The 20,974-nt window shown below is 35.9% G+C and overlaps 2 non-coding genes across 2 annotated transcripts; one reads left to right on the forward strand and one right to left on the reverse strand.

The window, feature by feature from the left end:
* The first annotated feature begins 12,134 nt into the window (after positions 1–12,134).
* LOC128287472 (small nucleolar RNA R71) lies at positions 12,135–12,241 on the forward strand. Its single transcript, XR_008278172.1, has one exon. It is a non-coding gene; the product is annotated as a small nucleolar RNA R71 (small nucleolar RNA).
* Positions 12,242–20,666: 8,425 nt separating this feature from the next.
* On the reverse strand, positions 20,667–20,773 carry LOC128287722 (small nucleolar RNA R71). The gene has a single exon (XR_008278422.1). It is a non-coding gene; the product is annotated as a small nucleolar RNA R71 (small nucleolar RNA).
* Between the last annotated feature and the right edge of the window lie 201 nt (positions 20,774–20,974).

Genomic DNA, 20,974 nt, shown 5'->3' on the forward strand with positions numbered 1-20,974 from the left:
ATTAAGCGGAGTTGATTGCGCGCCTAGAAATAGGGTGACAAGATTTTTCTAGATTAGGGTGAAATCTAATAAGAGGATCCATAGATCGAGTTAATGCAACCCTAGAGTGTTAATTAGAGAAATGTCTCGGTTATTCAATCTAGGAATTAGATGTTATTAGTCTGGAATAGGGATAATAACATAACTTAGGGATTTCTACGGAACAAGTTGAATGAATAAATCGTCCGATTCGGAGCCAGAATAATAAGTACAGTCTAGGCGGATTTTTCCTTAGGTATTGTCTCAAGTCAATCGATTTTCCCAAAAGCAATTCCCAAATTCTTTTCTCTATGTGTTCTTAGTTTAAATAATTAGTTAATTAAAACAAACCCTTTTATTCTTAGGCTAGATAATAAAAAGATAGTTATTACTAGTACTTTTGGTTCCCTTGGGTACGATATCCCGGTCTTGCTATTACTATACTATTGTTTGATAGGTGCGCTTGCCTTTTCGTCGTGATAATAGTTAGTCTAGGTTTGATCTTCATTATAAATATTTATTACTTCTTACGAATCACGCGATCATTATGTAATGATATGAAATTCCTATGATGGTTCTATTTTCTTCTATTACAAGTAATACGTTTCACTATATTTGATATTTATGTTTGTTTAAATAAGTGTTCGACTCACATGAGCTTTTTATAAGCTCACCCCCAATAGTGTTCAACTTTTCAGGTAAACCTCCAGATTAGGACCAGACTCAACATTCGGAGATTCACCTTGAACCTCGAATTATTTTTTAAGAAGTATTAATCAGTCTCTATTTGTTTTGGTTTGTAATTTTTAATGACTTTTGATGCGTGGCTCAGTAATTTTCTTTTGGGATTTTTGCATGCATGGATTACTCAATCATAATAACCAAATAATGCATGATATCGAGATTAAGTAAAATTTGATATTGTTCCCTAGATTCCACTGCATTGCAAAGGAACTGTTTTGGAAAAATAAATCGATAGGCAACTAATAAAATGAGTCCTAAGTATACACAACATGATGAATGAATGCTTTTAAGCTAACTCAAAGAACAACTACATTTTTCTCTAAAATGAGTTTATTTAATGCCCTCAAAAGGAACGTAAGTTAGCTTAGCCATTTCAGTGGCTAATGTCACCTTCTCAATCTAGCCATAACATCTAGGTTAGTTTTGAGAGGTTACATTAAATGGTATCAGAGCATAGGTTCAAAGCCTCAAAGAGAGTTTTGATTTTCAAAAATGATTCTACATGTGTGCATACAAGAAAAAGGGGAATTTGGGGAAAAACAAGCCACAGAGAATTTTGAAACTGATATTCTACAAAGAAAAATGGGTCTGAGACTCCGATGCTAAATTGCATAGAAAAATTACTAACAAATTATAGGTAAACACCTGAGGTGTATTATTATAGACATAGAACTGCAATAATTAGTATATAATTTTTCTTTGAAACTGTAAGATAGGAAATTGGAAACTAATTGAAGTTAGATAATGATTATTTTTACTGAAACCGTAGATCAAATTTAAGACCATAGAATACATAGCTGCCAGGTTGAGTCATTTTCTTTTCAAAGAATTGTGCCTAACCTTGAGACGAATGACATCGTGACTGTGCCTACTTCTGAAGGTGAAAAATAGGAGGTTGGGGATGATGCAGTTTCTCCAGTGATATTGGGAGTCTTAGAAAAGGTTTTCAAGATTATGGTTGAAAGGACTAATATGGAGGGAGAGAGTAAACGCTTAGAGTGCAAGAGAAAGGAAGAGATTAAAGTTCAAAAAATGAGAGAGCCTACTTCGACTAGTCCAAATTCCCGACCTTTAAATTAGGCCAGAGAATCTAGACCTCAACGAAAGGTTGTAGTAGTTATTATTGGAGAAACTGTTAGGTCGACTAAGGTTTCAATTTGTGGATATTGTGGTAAGTGTAATCCAATAGAGTTCTTGTTACAATTGGGAATAAAGGTAGAGGAATCTGTTATTATCGTTTCTGTAAGTATAATTGCCATGTACAAATATCAATTGCATATTCGATGATGTACAACGATTACCGAGTCCCGTTTGAACCTTAGGAATTCGTAGGATACAAATGACATGTCATTAGGGATTACCGATTGTAGTTCATGAGAGCTTACCGATTCTCAGCTCTTGAGAGCTTACCGTTTCCCAGCTCATATGAGCTTATTGATTTCAAGCCCATGAGAGCATACCAATTAACAGCTCATATGAGCATACATGTACATGTATTGATGGATTACAGCTTAGCACACTAAGTATGGGCTATCTTGAGTATCCAACGATATTCTAAATGGTTCAATGGGCAATGTTTTGTTACAAGATTATATGAGTTCGATACGAACTATTACAGGTATTTACATGAAATATATGAAAATGACATTACATGATATATTGAAACATGAAATGGATGATACATGTATTTGAAACTTGCTTAATTGTTGTTTTTATCCATGTTTATTGGCTATTATATGTGTTTTACATGGCTAACATATTGGTGAATACATATGCTTAGGCATTTGGCCAAATTGAGTTGGGATATGCTATATTTACTTACGTAAATTGTGACTAAATGGTAAGTTAAATTCTATGTTATACAAACTTAATCAGGTTAAATGCTTACTTTGTGTATTTTTTTTCGTGTTTTTAGTGTATCGGAAACTCGTTTAGGTTGGAAGATTGTCGAAGCTATATCAAACTATCCATCGGCTCACTCAATACTTTCAGTTGGTTTAGGTTTGGTTATAATGGCATGTATAGGTTATTTTGGCTAATGTCGGCCTACATTTTTTTTTTGATAATTTAGCCATTTGTTTAGCTAATGTTTTGATTGATGAATAACTTAGTATGGTTGAATTATGAAAGATGAAAATTGTCGTATGAATATGAATATTGAATATGTGCTTTGTGATAGGATGTAATTATAGTAAATTGGTGTTTTGGTGGATGTTATTAATATGGTCATTTGGTACTAGTTTTAGAATGGAATTTTTGGTACCAAATGGATGTGCTTTGGTAAGTAATTTACATGGTAAGTGTTGATACAATTATGCATATATGTTAGTTGATCAATTGGTTATAGTGATTATATGGTTGGTCATGTTTATAAGTTGTCATTTGAGGTGCCTAAGGGCATATTGGTTGTATGTGATCATACCATTTGTATAAGGCTTGACTATTCTTGTTTGAATGCCTATTTATAGCTTATGTATATGTGCATTCTTGGGTGTAGGTACATGTCATATTAGGTGAGAAATATGGCTTGTAAAATGGCTTACTTTCGTCTACACGAGCACACACACAAGCGTGTGTCTTAGCCCTACATGGCACACAGCCAAGTGACACGGTCGTGTGTCCCCTGTAGCTTTCAATGGGTTGCAAGTCAGACTGTTAGACAACCTAGCACATGGCTTGGCACACTGGTGTGTGAGGTAACTTTGAAGGGTACACGGCCTAGCACACTAACATGTGGCTTGGTCATGTGGCCTAAGCCTGTGAGTTACAGAGGCACAGACATGGGCTGGGACATGACCGTGAGTCCCTATTTCGAATGCCCATATAGCCTAAGACACGAGTGTGTCTCTTGGCCATGTGAGTCACACGGCTGTGTGACCCTTGTGACTTTGAAAATTTTTACTATTTTCTAAAAAATTCTTTGAGTTTCTGATTTAGTCGTAACTTGTTTCTAATGCGTATTTAGGGCCTCGAGTACTCATATAAGGGACAATATATATGATGTTGATTAGTTTTTATGTGATTATTGTTATCTTATGAAATGTTTGAAGTTTCTATCTGTTTTATTTGTAATCTCTCGTAATGCTCCGTAACCCTATTCTGGCAATGGATTCGAGTTAGGGATGTTACATTTGTTGGTATTAGAGCTATGGTTTAGTCAATTCTTGGACTGAAAATAGTGTGTACGAGTCTAGCTATACATGCCATTATACCTGTGATAGTGTGATATCTCCTGACTGTTTTAAAACATGTGTTCATATAGCAATGACATCCAACCGAGCTAATTTTGATGAAGTAGAGAGTAATGCTCAAGCCTCTATTCACGAAGTAGCTTCGAGCAGTACGATGCCTGTATCTAAGGGCCGAGGAAGAGAGGCTTAGAAAGGCTTCTTCCATATAATAAATAAATGGTTCACTGAGTTGGTACGGACGAACTCAACTGCTCAACAACCTCCTCCCCCTCCTGTTTCCCAATTGTTTCCCATTATTCCTCAAGGTCTGGAACTAATCCGAATTAGTAAGCTGCCTATTGATAAGATTTATAAGTATGGGGCTGAAGAATTCTGAGCTACTATTGAAGATGATCTCGAGATACCTGGATTTTGGTTAAAGAATACAATCAGGGTTTTTCATAAGCTATCCTGCTCATTGGTCGAATGCGTGAAATGCACGGTTTCATTATTGAAAGATTTGGCTTACCAGTGGTGGAATACATTTATTTCTGGTGTACCGAGAGAGTGGATCACCTGGGAATTTTTCCAAACTAAGTTTCGAAAGAAATATATTAGTCAAAGGTTTCTGGATCAAAAACGTAAAGAATTTTTGGAGCTTAAACAGGGTCGTTTGACTATGTCAGAATATGAAGGGGAATTTGTTAGACTGAGAAAATATGCTCGGGAGTGTATTCCGACCAAGACTGCCTGTGTAAAAGATTTGAAGAAGGGTTAAACGAAGACATAAAGCTTCCAGTTGGAATTCTTGAACTGAAAGAGTTTATTGTACTGGTTGATCTGGCACATAAGGCTGAAGAACTTAGTAAAGAGAAAAGATGTGCTACTTTTAAAGCTAAAAACTCGAGAAAGAGACCGACTAGGAAGTCCTATCAGTCAGAATCAACGAAATCAAAAGAACATCACAACTGTTCTACTGCTTCTGCAGGATATTTTAGTGGAGACAGAGGCACCCGACACTCCAGTCCTAAACCACAAGCTACATCTGTAGCGACTGTGGGTAATTTTAGAGATGTCAGACCGAGTGTAAGCACCATAATAGACCACATTATGGTGAGTGTCTAGTAAAGAGTGGAGCAAGTTTCAGGTGTGGTTCCTTATACCACTATCTTAGAGATTGCCTAAAGAAATTCAAGAAAGAGAAAGTTCAAACTATGAGACCGAGCAACATAGCTGCGAGAGGTACACCACCTCATAATCCCAAAAATGTTAGTGGTATCAGTGGTGTTAAAAAAGATTCTATTGTGAAATCGAGGTACGAGCACCAGCTAAGGCTTATGCTATTTGCATTCGCAAGGATGCTTCTGTACCAGATGTTACTACCGTTACTTTCTCTATTTATAATACTGGTGTTACTGCTTTGATTGATCCAGGATCAACCTATTCATATGTTTGCATGAATTTTGTATCTAGTAAAAATTTACCTGTTGAGTCCATTGAATTCGTGGTCAAAGTATTGAACCCCTTAGTTCAGTGTGTGCTAGTTGATAAAGTTTGCAATAACTATCCTTTGATGACACGGGGTTATAGTTTCTCGACCAATTTAATGTTATTACCTGTAACACCCCTTACCCAAGACCGTCGCCGGAATCGAGCATGAGGCGTTACCAAACTTATCTTACCTGTTTGGGGCATAAAAAATTTTACTTTTTTTTTAAAAAAATAATTCACTCACATTCATCGAATAAATCCCTAAAAAGGGCCTTAGAGGCCCTAGAACATGCAATTGGAACTGTTCAGGACCAATCCGGGAACATTAAAATTTTTTTGATTACTTACACAAATCAAAACAATTTATTTCACTATTGATAATAAAACTGTCCATCTACGTAACAGTCACTAAATTAATTATAACTTGAGTTACAAAACTCGAAATTTAAATCCGTAAATTTTCCCTGGAACTAGACTCATATATCTTCTTACCATAATTTTTCCAGAATTTTTGGTTTGGCCAATTAGTACAGTTTATTCATTAAATGTTCCTCTGTTTCACAGTTTAGCAGACCTAGCCTTTCTTCATTAAAAATTGGTTATCTCATTATACAGAAATCAGATAAAGTTTCCATTTGTTTCTAATGAAAATAGACATATAAAATTTGACTTATAATTCCTTTTGTACAATTTCTAGTAATTTTCTAAAGTTGGAACAGGGGATCACGAAATACCCCCACACTTAAGCATTTGCTTGTCCTCAAGCAAAATCCTCAACTCATAATCAAATAAATCTTTCTCAACTTATAATCTCTATCGAAAATATCTTAGAATAATCCATAGGTAATCATACACTGAGAATTCAACTAAAAGAACAAAAAAGTTTCAAACATTCCAAGTTGAGTATTTAATCATGCAAACATAGGAGTCTCCCCTCATCTAAGTAATTACCTTTGATTCAGAATATCATAGAGTTTCACATCCTCACTAAAGATTCACTCAAATCACTCGAGTTGTTTAAGGACAATAATTGAAGCACTCAATAGTCAATAATGAAAAATTATTACCATAGGTTTGCATGAAAATCAAATCTCCACCACTATAAATTGAGATGATACATCAATCAAAAGGTCTTTAGAGGGTTGTAATGAGGCTTGGTTAAGGGGTGTGGTCACAGGCTGAAAGCAAAAGTTAGAATCGAGATTGAATTGAAAAATCACTTAACTAGAAAAAGATTTAATATCACTTGCGTACAACAGAGCTTCTTCTCAGAATATGGAATTAAATACTTAAGCTCAAAAACAAAAGATTACTACTACTAATATGTATACAATTGTTTTTTAAGAACAAGTTAAATTACAAAATAGAATAAAACATAGTTAAGCAACTATTTCAATTCAAATCTCGACAAAAATGGGGATCAAATTAATTTAGGGGATTTCAACAATAATGGGTTAAGGGTTAATATTAAGGGTAATACAAGAAATAGTTTGTTAGGCTCAAGGGGGATTACTAGGGGTTAATCGTGGAGGTAGGCTTTTCATGGCATGAGTGGGTTAATCCTAAGTGCCTTAATCATTTTGACATATCAAATCAAATGGTGTGGTCTTGACATGTATAATCAAGCAAGTTCTAGAATAATAGTTCAATACTGACGCACTCAAAGCAATAATAAAAGTGAGAATGAAAGAATTAATAGATGCTCAAAAGGCTAAAAAATCTCACAAAAATTATGGTTTTTTGATGTTTAAAACTTGTGAATTCCAACTCAAAGTAATACCTAAACTTTGGGGAAAAAACCTAAGATTTTAAATTCTTAAAAATCAACTTATCATGCTTGATTCTCTAATGTCTTAAAGTTTAAACAATCAGTGCATAAATGCCTATGTTTTAATTCAAGATATATCAATCAAAATCATAAATCAATTAAAATTTATCCTAAATATGATATGAGAGCTTTTCAAGAGAACAAGGCAGTCATTCAGGGATTTTTCTGATAGGGAAATGAAGTAAATACCCCTCACACTTAAGATGTACATTGCCCTCAATGTACAAAGATAGATATAAGAATATAGAAAGAAGATAGGGAGAGAAGTGAAACTTCCTGTATGATGAATTCCTCGAACTGGAGTTTTAGAGAGTAATCAGCGCAAGAGTGGAGGATACTCCGGCGGTGGTAGAGGTTCATTAGTCCATAAGTCCTACGCCAAAAGAATATTATATCTAGTGGTAGCTATGGTCGTGGTCGATTAGGACATAGTAGTCGTAGAGAACCGTTCACGGTGGAGTTTTTAGTTCCTATGTGATGATGAGCTTAGGAGCTCTATATAACTGTGATAAAATAAGGAACTTTTTAGGGGATATTAGGAGGAATAATTACTCATAAAGAAATAACTGAAATTGAGGATTAAAAAAAACAAAATAAAATTCTAAAGGCTAATAAAAAAAATAAAAAGTAGTTTTAGTAAAAATTTAAAACATAAAATAATAAATAAATGTTTTTAAACATCTTCATCGCTGGATGGTTCGTAAGGTGGGACTGGACGAGAGGGTGGTGATGGCTGAGATGGGGGGTCCTCGTGCTGTGGAAGGACATCATCAGGAATGTCCTCGTAAGCCTCCTCCTCGGTAGATTGGGTGAGATGATATTGAGGAGGGTAGGTTCCTTGGCACTTTTCGATCATCCTCATGCTAAGCATGCTCGAGATGCCTTGTGGAGACATCTGGCCAATGAGGGTTAAGCATGATTCTTGGCTGGCGGTGCTGAGGAGCCAGAAGTATCTAGCCAACCGAGTAACATAGGGGCCAATGGAGATGACCCCCTTCCTATGCTGCTCCGTCTGGTGCTAAATCGCGAGGGAGATGAAATAGGCAAGGTCAATGACGTGCCCGTGCGACATACACCATAAAAAGTAGTCATTGTGAGTGTTGACGACGTCGGTGCTCTTTCGCCTTCTTGTAATCGTGTGAGTCAAAATGGCGTGTAGGTACCTCAAAGATGGAGGGAGAGCCAATGCCTTGGAGCGGCTAGGATTGTAGGTGGCCCCATTTGGTACTAGTGCATCCCAGTACCGTGAAGGAGAACGATGGATGTGGCGGTTGAGAGCATGTAAGTCATTCTCCTCCTTGAATTCCTCCGTATATAAACCCAACACTATAACGAATTCTAGGACGTGGAGCTGGTGGACTAATCTCCTAGGCGAAATTGGACCGTACCGGGATCATCGTAGTTTGTCATCACGGTCTGAAGATGAAATGTGGAGTATAATTCCATCATAAGCTCGAGATACATTGGCTCGATGATCCTAAAGAAAAACTCCCAAGGGTCGGTGGTTAGGAGGGCCTGAATCACTTCAGCCAACTGAACTTGTTCTACCGCAGCCCAGTCGATGTAGCGGCCTGCAATTAAAGGTCGGGCCTGGAGTATTTGGAATAGTTCTTCTTGAGGCCCAATGGGGAACCTCAGGAAAGGGTGACGAACTTCTACAGTAGGATTCGAGAAAGATGACACTCCCTTCCTTTTCTTTAAAGCAGGGACAACGGCCTTTTTACCACGTGAAGTTGACATGGTACCTGCAAATAGAGTCATCAAGTCGTCTTGATGAGTGATCAAAGTAAAACGAAGACAAATTTTAAATAAAAATCATAATTTCAGCCACAACTACTAAAACTAACTAAAACAATAAGCTCAATGGCATACTTTTGTGGCACTACCATGGTGATATGAGTAAAAATGGCCAGGAATTTAATGGAAATATACAGAGCATAAGTTTAGCACATGGCATGATTTGTAATGGTAAATAACAAAAAACAATTTAAAACTATGAATATTGATTTAGAATAGGTGAGTAAGGCATGAGAGTTATATAAAAAAATATGTCATGAGGAATGAATGACAACTAATCTTAAAAGAAATGAAACTTGAATGATAGCATAGTGTGAGATACATGAATATTATAACATTAAAAATACGTGGAGTTAAAGGTAAAAGAGTGAACAAACGCTAAAAAATGGAAGAATAAGCGTCAGGAATGAAGTTAGAAGTGGCGGACGGGCGTGGCGGGGAATGTGTGTGGACTTGTAGCAGCTAGGGTTAAGGTTTGTGGGTGAAGAAGACAATGAATAGTGCAGCCTATTGATAGATTTTGGGGCACATGGCCATGTAATACGCCCGTGTTCCCCAATTTCAGCCCGTGTGATTCCCGAATTTTTAGTTTGGAAACATCTGACATTTAGTACAAGCTCGTGTTCCTTGGGCGTGTGGGTGCACACGGTCGTGTCGCACGACCGTGTCTGGCATTGTTCGTTCTCCCACACCCGTGTATGTAGACCCTCGCCCGTGTCAACCTAACAGGTTCAACCACGGGTGCTAGACACAGGCGTGTCGCACGCCCGTGCTATTTTAACAGGTTCACCCAGGGTTCTTCCACACAGGCGTGTCACACGCCCGTGTTGTTTTGGCAGGTTCGACCATGGCCATGTTGCACGGCCGTAGCATTTTATCGTAGCCCATGTTTGGGAAAATCATTACCCTACGTGTACTTGGCCGTGTCTCTATGGAAAACCTGTATTCAAGAGCTCTGTTAGTAAGTTAGGTGTTGAAGACTAAATTTTAAAGAAGTTAATACAGTTAGTGCTCGGGTTGCCTCCCAGAAGCGCTTATTTATAGTTTAAGCTCGACTTATCTCTCCATTCATGGTAGTTCGAGGAGTTTATACTCCTCATTCCTGCTATCATTCTTATCAAAATAAGGTTTTAGACAGGTGTTGTTTACCTTAAAAGTGCCGAACTTGGGATGACTTACCTCGACTATACCGAATGGGAAAATGCCAAGTACCGTAAGAGGGATTTCTTCATTTGATGTGGTAGTGACAATGTGAGGATCTACGGCATCTAATAAGACTTTATCTCTAACCTTAAGTTGATGTGGGAAGGTGTTGAGCTTGTTCTGGCGTTGTTCTGGTTTATCATGCGTTCTTGGTTTATGTATCCACCATTCATCTAGCTCCTCGATTTGTAGTCTTCGTTCTTCATGAATAGGTCCTCTACCATTGATTGAGAATGGTTCATGTACTTCCTTCAGACTCATTTCCTGTAAAGTAGGTTGCACCTTATTATCAGTTTTAGTAGAATGGGTTAAATGGTCGCCTTCAATTTCTGATGTGTTGCCCGAATTGCGAGCTTGAAAGGTGATTGTTTCATCTCTGACACGGAGTATGAGTTCACCTGTGCCAACATCAATGATCGTTTTAGCAGTTGCTAATATGAGTTCACCTGTGCCAACATCAATGATCGTTTTAGCAGTTGCTAAAAAAGGCCTTCTTAGAATTAAAGGAGTGTTGCTATCCTCTTCTATGTCTAGAACAATGAAGTCCACGGGAAATATAAATTTATCGATTTTAACTAGCACATCTTTAATGATACCCCTAGGAAATCTTATAGTTTTATCTGCTAATTCAATGCTCATCCTCGTCTGTTTGGGTTTCCCAACACCTAATTGTTTGAACATTTTGTAGGGCATGACGTTAATACTAGCCCCTAAATCAGCTAATGCATTATTAACATCTAAGCTACCAATTAAGTAAGGAATTGTAAAATTCCCTGGATCTTTTAATTTGTTCGGTAGCTTATTTTGCAGAATAGCTGAGCAAACTACGTTTAGCTCACATGTGATGCCTTGTCCAACTTCCGCTTATTTGCTAAAAGCTCCTTTAAAAATTTCATTGCGTTTGGCATCTGTGATAGAGCTTCAATAAAGGTAAGTTAATGTGTAATTTTTTTAAGAGTTTAAGGAATTTATCAAATTGTTCATCTGAGCGGTCTTTCCTTGTCGCGTTGGGGTATGGCACACGAGGTTTATATTCGACATTCACTGATTTGTTTTTATTATGACCTACCTTACCTTGGTCTCTGCTTACCATAGTTTCTTGCCTCGGTTCTAGTTTAGACTCAACGTATCCTTCTTCATCTTGAGCATTAATCGCGTTGAGTTGTTCCCTTGGTTTGGGTTCAGTATTACTTGGCAAGCTACCTTGTGGTCATTCGGAGATTAGTTTGGAAACCTGGCCTATCTGAGTTTCGAGCCCTTGGATCAACGCTTGTTGATTTTTAAGTGCTATCTCGGTGTCTTAGAAACGAGTTTCTAACACCGATATAAACTTTGAGAGCATCTCTTCAAGGTTCGGCTTCTTTTCCTGTTGGTTGGGTGGTTGTTGGTAGCCTGGAGGTGGTCTCTGATTTCCTTGGCCTCCCCATGAGAAATTTGGGTTGTTCCTCCAACCTGCATTGTAAGTGTTACTATATGGATTGTTTTAAGATCGAGAATTATTACCCATATAATTTAACTACTCGTTATACATGTTGTGGCCATAAGGTTGGTATTTCGAATTGCTTGATCCGCCTCCACTTGCTTCGCACTCCATTACTGGGTGAACCTATGAAGAACTAAGAAAACCATCAATTTTCTTATTCAAGAGTTCTACCTGATTAGAGAGCATGGTGACCAAATCGACATTATAAACACCGGCTATTTTCGTTGATTTTGTCCTCATGACTTGCCACTGATAGTTATTCAATGACATCTCCTCTATAAACTCATAAGCATCTTCAGGTGTTTTATTATTGATGGTTCCGCCAGCAGGTGCATTAACCATTTGCCGAGTCGAAGGATTCAGGCCATTATGGAACATTTGAACCTAAAGCCAAAGCGGTAACCCATGGTGAGGGCACCTTCTCAGTAAGTCCTTGTATCTCTCCCATGCATCGTGAAGAGTTTCTAAGTCCATTTGCACAAATGAAGAGATATCATTACGTAGTTTGACCGTTTTAGCCGGCAGGAAATATTTTAATAGAAATTTTTCGGTCATTTGTTCCCAAGTAGTGATTGACCCTCGTGGTAATGAGTTCAACCACTATTTAGCTTTGTTTCTCAATGAAAAAGGGAATAATCAAAGACGAATGGCATCATCAGAAACACCATTAATTTTAAATGTATCGCATAGTTCCAAGAAGTTTGCTAAGTGAGCGTTGGGATCCTCATCTTGCAAACCATCAAACTGAACAAATTGCTGTATCATTTGAATAGTGTTAGGTTTTAGTTCAAAAGTATTTACAACTATAGTAGGTCTAACTATGCTCGATTCAGTTCCTGTTAAAGAAGGTTTAGCATAATCATACATAGTGCGTGAAGTAGGATTTTGATTAACCGTAATTATAGGAGGTAGCTGATTGTCTTGGTTTTCAGCCATCTCTTCAATTGGGGGTTGCGTATCATCCTCTTGCTCGTTCTCTGTGTATCTTAAGCTTCCTTATTTCTCTTTGGTTTTTGCAAACTGTGCAATAGATTTCTTCGTCAAAAAGTAGTGGTCCTGACGGGTTTCTTCTAGTCATAAACTATAAAAACCTGCCAAGAGAAAGAAAAAGTAAAATAATGAATAATAATAAAAAAATTAAATTAAATTGCAAGAAAAATAAATGGCTAAAGTAATAAAAATTGAGCGTTCCTAATATCTTAGCTCCCCAGCAACGACGCTAAAAACTTGATCGCGATTTTCATGATAAGTAAGTTTTAAATATTTATAATTAATCGTTCTTGAAACTAACTATTATCGCGATGCAGGCAAGTGTACCTATCGAACAGTAGTATAGTTTTAGCAAGACCGAATTGTAGAACCCAAAGGAACTAAAAGTACTAGTAATGATTGTCTTTTTATTATCTAGCCTAAGAGTAAGGGGCTTTTGTTTTAACTAACTAATTAACTAATCTAAGAATTCACAGAGAATGGAATAGGGGGATTACTTTTGGAAAACGATTGAATTAAGACAATACCTAAGGAAAAATCCACCTAGACTGTACTTGTTATTCTAGCTCCGAATCAGACGATTTATTCGTTTAACTTGTTCCATAGAGATCCCTAAGTTATGTTATTGTCCCTATTCAAGATTAATAATGTCTAATCCCTAGATTGAATAATTGAGACTTTTCTCTAATTAACACTCTAAGGTTGCATTAACTCGATCGATGGATCCCCTTATTAGGTTTCACCCTAATCTAGCAAAATCTTGTCACCTTATGTCTAGGCGCGCAAACAACTCCACTTAATTATGACAAATGTACTCTTAGACAGGGTCTATTCCTCCTCTAAATAAGAGCTTATCTTGAATCAGTATCCTGGGATATCAAAACAAGAATTAAGAACACATAATTAATAACAAGTTAAATATTTATCATAAAATTCAGAAAATAATAACAAGATTCGTCTTAGGTTTCATTCCCCTTAGGTATTTAGGGGATTTAGTTCATAACTAAAAAGGAAAACATCTCAGAAGAATAATGAATACAAAACATAAAGAAAGCCCAAAACACTTGAAGGGAAATTGAGGGTAGATCTTCAGTCTTGACGGTGACTCCAGCTTCTAAGATGGATCAATCGGCTTCCTTCGAGTAATTCTTTCCTTCCTCTCTGTACCCTCCTTTTTATCTTCCTTTAATGCGTATTTATAGGCTTTAGAATGCCTAAAAATCCTCAAAATTAGCCTTTTCCGAATTGGACTCAACTTGGGCTTGGCAGGGACACGCCAGTGTGACACGCCTGTGTGAATCGTGCTTCAAATCTACCAAATTGACATGGCCGTGTGGTCTGCCCATGTGAGGAAGTCCAAGCCGTGTTGATTTTGTACTTTGGCCCATTTTCTCCGTTTTTGGCCCGTTTCTCGTTCTTTTCGCTCTCCTATGCTCTCCTAAGTATAAAACATGAAATTAAAGCATTAGGAGCATCAAATTTACCAATTCTAAGGGAAAATCATCCATAAAATGCGTTAAGCATGGGGTAAAAATATGCATATATTATGGTTTATCAGTTACCAGACTTATCTTACCTGTTCGGAGCGTAAAAAAATTTACTTTTTAAAAAAAATTAATTCACTCACATTCATCCAATAAATCCCTAAAAAGGGCCCTCAAGACCCTAAAACATGTAATTGGAATGGTTCAGGACCAATCCGAGAACATTAAAAAAATTTCGATTACTTACACAAATCAAAACAATTTATTTCACTATTCATAATAAAACTGTCCATCTGCGTAATAGTCACTAAATTAATTATAACTTGAGTTACGAAACTCAAAATTTAAATCCGTAAATTTTCCCTAAAACTAGACTCATATATCTTCTTACCATAAGTTTTCCAGAATTTTTGGTTTGGCCAATTAGTACAGTTTATTCATTAAAGGTTCCCCTGTTTCGCAGTTTAGCAGACCTAACCTCTCTTCACTAAAAATCGATTATCTCATTATACAGAAATCAAACAACGTTTCATTTGTTTCTAATGAAAATAGACATATAAAATTTGACTTATAATTCTTTTTATACAATTTCTAGTCATTTTCCAAAGTTGGAACAGGGGATCACAAAGTCACTCTGAACCAGTCTCACAGAAATTTAAATATCTCAGAATATAGACTTCCTTTGCTTGCTCTATTTCTTTCCTATGCAAATAGACTAATAAGCTTTAATTCTATCTCTCATTCACCATTTAATTCGATTTTTGCAATTTTTAGTGATTTTTCAAAACCACATCACTACTGCTGTTTCCTAACTGTTCCATGGCCAACTCTTACTCTTTCATAGTGTCTTTGCATCAAACCTCATTTAGGCATACATAATACCAAAACATGTTCTTATTTAGCTATATCATAAGCTAATCATTACCAAGTATTCACATGCCATTCTTTAATCATATCATAAGGACATACACACAAAATAGCCTAATCCCTATACATGCCATAACTTAAAGTATTTCTAGTCATAAGATACCGAGATACTCGTTGAGAGTGTGAGGCGATCTCCAATGTCATTACAATTTTTTGAGTTGGATTTATGATACTCTAAAAAAGAGAGAAAAGAAAGGGAGTAAGCATAAAGCTTAGTAAGTTCGCACGTAAATAAATAACAACATTCTAAATGAATTATCAAGATAACCTGAACCTTTCGAACATGGACTTATCTTACCTTCCCTTTCGTACACTCTTTAAATTTTCCGTTGAACCACTTGCAATACTACGGATACATGGGTACCTTTCCTTTTTAAACTTACCATTGCCATGTCTTGACATGGTGTTATGTGGTATCCTTGCCTTATGAACTCACCATTGCCATGCCTTGGCATGGTCTTACATTGGATCTTTGCCTTATCGTAGTTTATCAATGCCATGTCTTGACATGGTCTTACATTATTTCCTTGCCTTGTAAAACTTACCAATGCCATGCCTTGGCATGGTCTTACTTGGTATCCTTAAATCCTAATGTCATGACATTTTTATCCTACACATTCCTAAAGTTCAACCGGGACTTTTAAGTATCATTTCTCCGTCAATTCTTGCTTATTTCATCAAGGAATAAATTTACAAAACAAATATATAAATGCTGAAAAATAACATGATTAATTATAAATAATAAAACATTGCATTTATTTACCGCAAACTTACCTCGATACAAAATACAATCAAATATTTTGATTTAGTCCTCAAACTTTTTCTTTCCTCGGTCTAACCCCTAATTTCATTCTTCTTGATCTATAATAGAAAATTTAACTTATTTAATATTCACATTAGTCAAAACAGTCCTTAACTCTGACTTTGGAAAAATTATGATTTTTCCCTTAAACTTTTGCATATTTACACTTTTTCCCCAAGGCTCGGAAATGAAACTTTATCCCTAATTCTTATTTTTTATGACATGTTGATTCATTTGTTTACCTACGGCAACATCAAATTCCCACTCTAACATGTACTTATGACCATTAGGTATTTTTTACCGATTGTGTCGTTTTACTCGTTTTCGCTTAAAATCGCTTAGCTCAAGTCGTTTAATATAATTTCAAGCTTCATATTCTACCATAAAACATCAAAATAAACATATTTCACCTATGGATATTTTTCCAAATATGAACCCTAGGTTAAATTATTTCTAGAATAAGCTAAATCAAGTTACCGGGACTTCAAAAACATAAAGAACATTAAAAACGGGGCTTGGAATCACTTACTATGAAGCTTGCAGTCTTGAAAAAACCCTAGCTATGAAGAACCTTTGAAATTTCGGCCTAATGAAGAAGATGGGCACATTTTGCCATCCTTTTCCCTTTTTTAATCTTTTAATTACCAAATGACTAAAATACCCTTCATTAAAACTTTAGTTATTTTTATCTATGTATGTCCTTTTTTGTCCACGAAAACCTAATGGTCTAATTACCATTTAAGAACCTCTACTTCAATTATACTCTTCAATTTAATCCTTTAGCATCTAAAACTCATATTTATCAACATTTGCAATTAAGCCCTAGTAGGCAAATTAAGCATGCTATCTATAAAATTTTCCATCGATACTCTAACACAATCACTCGGTAAATTATAAAAATTAATCAAAATAAACATTTCTATCTCAGATTCGTGGTTTCGCAACCACTATTCTGTTTAGGCCCTATTTTGGGATGTTACATTACCATTCGATGAATCTGATGTGATTTTGGGCATGGATTGGCTAATTCTACAAGACACTGCTGTAAATTGTAGACAAAAGCTTATTGAAATGTCAGAACGAAGAAACACTTCGTATTGAATCAGATAGTCTGAGTGGGTTGCCTATGGTCATATCAGCTATGTCGATGCAAAACTATGTGAGAAAAGGTTGCAATGCTTACCTTACATATGTACTAGATACTAAAGTGTCTGAGTCGAAGCTTGAGTCAGTGCCAGTTATTTGTGAGTATCCTGATGTATTTTCAGAGGAGTTACCTGGATTACCGCTGGTCAGAGAGGCTGAGTTTGCTATAGAACTTGTCCCGTGAGCATCATCGATATCGGTAGCACCCTACAGAATGGCTCTGACCAAGTTAAAAGGGTTGAAAGCACAGTTGCAAGAGTTGACAGATAAGGGTTTTGGTCGACCTAGTTTTTCACCTTGGCGTGCACTGGTTCTATTTGTTAAGTAAATGGACGGATCGATGAGATTGTGTATAGATTACCATTAGCTTAATAAAGTTACAATCAAGAACAAATATCCACTACCTAGAATTGACGATTTGTTTGATCAGTTGAAAGGTGCCACACTATTCTCAAAGATTGATCTTCGTCCTAGCTACTATCAGCTACAAGTGAAAGATTTAAATGTACCGAAACCTATATTTAGAACCAGGTATGGACACTATGAATTTCTTGTAATGTCATTTGGTTTTACTAATGCACCTACAATATTTATGGATTTGATGAACAAAATCTTCAGACCGTATCTAGATAGATTTTTTTTGGTATTTATTGATGATATTTTGATATATTCCCGAGATGAATCTGAGCATGCGGAGCATTTGAGAATTGTTTTACAAACTCTATCAACAATTGTTTGCTAAATTTAGCAAATGTGAGTTCTGGCTCCGAGAAGTCGGTTTTCTAGGATATATAATGTCAGCTGAAAGCATCAGAGTTGATCCAAGTAAAATTTCCACAATTTTTGACTGGAAACCACTGAGAAACTTATCTGAAGTTAGAAGTTCTCTAGGATTAGCTGGCTATTACTGAAGATTCGTTGAAGGATTCTCAATGATAGCTACACCGATGACGCGACTATTACAGAAAGATGTGAAGTTTGAATGGTATGATAAATGTAAGCAAATTTTTAATCAGTTGAAAGCACTATTGACAGTAGCGTGGAATCATGGAAATTTATGCATTTTTACACACCCTTTTTAACTTAAAATCATACAGTTTCGATAAAATTATTGTCGAAAATAATTAATTTTTATAAAATAATTAAAGTGCACTTAAAATATGAACATGTTGAATTTTATTTAATTTTATAATTATTTTTGATGAATTTTGGTTATTTTCGACAGATTTGCACAAAGGGCAAAAAATGGCTCTACAAATACTGCTAGAGGCACAAAATCGAGAAGCAATTTTAAGTATTGAGGAAAACTAAATTTCAGCCTAAGATGGTCCAAAATTATATGTATTAATTCATAATATAATTAATTTTAATTTATATCCAAATTGATTTGGGTTAATAACTTATTATTAATTAATTATGAAAAATGGTCCTGTTGAATCGAATAAAGTGAACCGAACCGCCCAAGAAATGGACAGCCCAAAACCGTCCCAAGAGATGACCCAAATTAGCTTATTATCTGATTATTTAAGGTTGCAAAGAGGCCCTCAAAGACTTGTTCAAGTTGCATTCTAACCCCTCCACAATTGGTGGCTTTTTAGATATGCCCCAAACCAAATTTAGCAAAGTTGAAACCATCAAACTTGCCACATGTGTGGCCAGCCAAGGGATGGATCTTTGGCTGCTATTTTTAGCTAATTTTAGCAGCCATTTTTAGCTATAAACCCCCTTTGGCTGATCATTCAACACACCACAATTCATTCACATCTTTTCTCTCTTCTCTCTATTTTCTTTCTTCTTTGCCATTTTAAATTCTCTTACTCTCTTGCTGATTTCCTCCCTTGGAAAAGGGGTGTTCATCAGCCATTTTGAAGCAACATTGAAGTGTCCGTAGCACCTTTGATCAATGAGGAAAACAGAGAATGAAGAACAGAGTAAGCTAGTCAAGCCACGGAAAAACACCGGATTTGATTCTTGTTCCCTATCTCTTTAATTTTTGTTGTTGTTATGATGAACATATCTATGAATATTTATGCTGTTGGAATGGTTAATTTAATCAATTTATCTTGAATTTAATTCATGTTAGGTTGATTGCATTTCGTCTTCTTAAATTGTTAAAATTGTGTTTATGTTGTTATAGGCCTCGGTAAGATGCTTGATTAAGTAAAATCATGACTAAGTTATTCTTGCATTACAATTGTTAGGTAACTAATGAATTAATTATTTAAATGGATTAAAATTGTAATTAATGGACACAGTACTTAATCAGTGCATATTTAATCATCTAAGGTAGCTGGGGGTTAAATTAGCAACGGTATCTGATGATTCAATTGCCTTGCATAACTTGTAAGATTATTGTGATTAAACTATTTCAAGGTAAGGATACTTTGTTACCTCACATAGTCTTTTATGTGCTTATTAAATCGAGTTAATTGTTTGAATTGACATAGGGATATGTTTAAGAGATTATTTCAATTTAATAAGTCTGTATGTGCTATAACATATTTGCTTATTACATAGAGACATGTCCAAGAGATGAATGGATTTTGTTAGGTGAGTATGTTCATAAGTTAGCAAATTATCGAGTTGCCATGAATTTATTCGTAACAATATAAACATGAGTTTAATAATTCTAAGATAAGAAATGTAATTAATCTAACACAATTATGTCATCTTAATTAAAATCATATTTTGAAATCGTGCATTTCAGATTTATTTATTTTAGTGTAGTAGTTTAAAATCTTAGTTTTTAATCACCCTTTTCAAACAAAATATTTTTCCTCACCAAAGTGTTTTAAATATCACTCATAAATAATTCTTTTCCTAGTCCCTATGGGTACGATAACTTGACATTTACTTGTCACTTTATTACTTGTTGTGATTGTGTACACTTGCACATTTCCTTGTTCCAAGTTTTTGGCGCCGTTGTCGAGGACTATTTTAAAGAGTCATTATTTGTGAATTTGTTAGTTTTGCATTTTGGTTTAATTTTCCGTTTAAATTTTAACTTAATTAATTTTTCTATGATTATTTTAGGTGTTTATGAGTATTGATCGAATCATCGATTTACTTCCTATAGACCCTGAGATTGAATGAACTTTTTGACAGCGGAGAAGACAAGCAAGTCAAAGAAGGATCGAAGAAATGAACTTTGAAAATCCAAATCAAAGAAACAGAGCAAACTTGCTCAAAATCCTATCCTTATTGCTGATGATAGGGATTGAGCTTTAAGACAGTATGTCTTGCTAGTGTTTAATGATCTTAATCCAGGTATTAGGAGACCCAAAATTGAGGCACAACAGTTCGAGCTGAAGCCAGTCATGTTCCAGATGCTTCAGATAGTGGACCAATTCAATGGAATGCCTACCGAAGATCCTCACCTACACTTAAGACTGTTTATGGAGGTGAGTGATTCTTTCAAGTTAGCTGGAGTACCTGAAGATGCATTACGATTGAAGCTATTCCATATTCACTAAAGGACAGAGCTCGAGCGTAGTTGACCTTATTGCCACCCAACTCAATTTCCACAAGGAAAGAGTTAGTACAAAGATTCCTTATGACGTATTTCCCACCTAGAAAGAATGCTAAGTTGAGGAATGAGATCACTGTCTTCCAACAAAAGGATGATGAGTCCTTGTATGAGGCATGGTAAAGGTACAAAGAGTTATTACGGAAGTGCCCTCATCATGGAATCCCACATTGCATCCAACTTGAGATGTTTTATAATGGTCTCAATGCTCACACAAGGATGGTAGTGGACACTTTTGCTAATGGTTCTCTCTTTTCTAAGTCTTACAATGAGGCTTATGGAATTATTGAGAGGATTGCCAGCAACAATTATCAATGGCAAACCAATCGAGCAGCATCAGGAAGACGAGTTGCTGGAATACATGA

Source organism: Gossypium arboreum, chromosome 13, assembly GCF_025698485.1.
Source record: "Gossypium arboreum isolate Shixiya-1 chromosome 13, ASM2569848v2, whole genome shotgun sequence".
Lineage (NCBI taxonomy): Eukaryota > Viridiplantae > Streptophyta > Magnoliopsida > Malvales > Malvaceae > Gossypium > Gossypium arboreum.